This window comes from Tupaia chinensis, unplaced genomic scaffold (genome assembly GCF_000334495.1).
Source record: "Tupaia chinensis unplaced genomic scaffold, TupChi_1.0 Scaffold000671_1, whole genome shotgun sequence".
Taxonomy (NCBI): Eukaryota; Metazoa; Chordata; class Mammalia; order Scandentia; family Tupaiidae; genus Tupaia; species Tupaia belangeri.
This window is the reverse complement of record NW_006160193.1, coordinates 164,159-164,649: the sequence shown is the minus strand read 5'-3', so window position 1 is coordinate 164,649 and position 491 is coordinate 164,159. Positions and strand designations below refer to the sequence as shown.

The 491-nt window shown below is 63.1% G+C and overlaps 1 protein-coding gene across 1 annotated transcript in view; it reads right to left on the bottom strand.

The window, feature by feature from the left end:
- GSKIP (GSK3B interacting protein) overlaps window positions 1–491 on the bottom strand; it is a 25,072-nt gene that overhangs the window by 23,799 nt on the left and 782 nt on the right. The window lies entirely within an intron of this gene.

Sequence of the window (491 nt, the reverse complement as noted above, 5' to 3'; positions counted from 1 at the left end):
GCGGCTGGGCGGGCGATATCCCACCCCGCCACATCTGGCTTCCGGGCCACCCGCACCCAGGCCTCCCCGGGTGGCCTAAGAGTCGGCTCCGCCTCTGCAGGAGAACCCTAAAAGGCAGCCCTAGGGTTGCGCAGATTCCCAGAGCAGCACAAATACTTCACTGAGGTCCCCGCGGGGTCAGAAAGCTTCTGCATTTCGGAGAAAGCAGTTCTGGCCACAAACACCTCGAAAAGCCAAGTTTCTCGGTTGTTGGTGTTACACACCGGGACGACGTAGGCGTGCACCGCAAGGGCTGCCAACCACAAACCTCTCGAAAACAGTGCGGAAAAGGAAGCTTTGGAAACAATACCTGCACGGGGCGGGGACCAGTAACTTGCTGACCCAGGGCACCGGCCAACATTCGGGGGGCGGGCGGGGACGCTCCGGGAGGGCTCCAGTCTCCCCGTGCAACGTGCGGCGCTTTTCGGGGGTGGGGGTCCGAAGGCACCGGG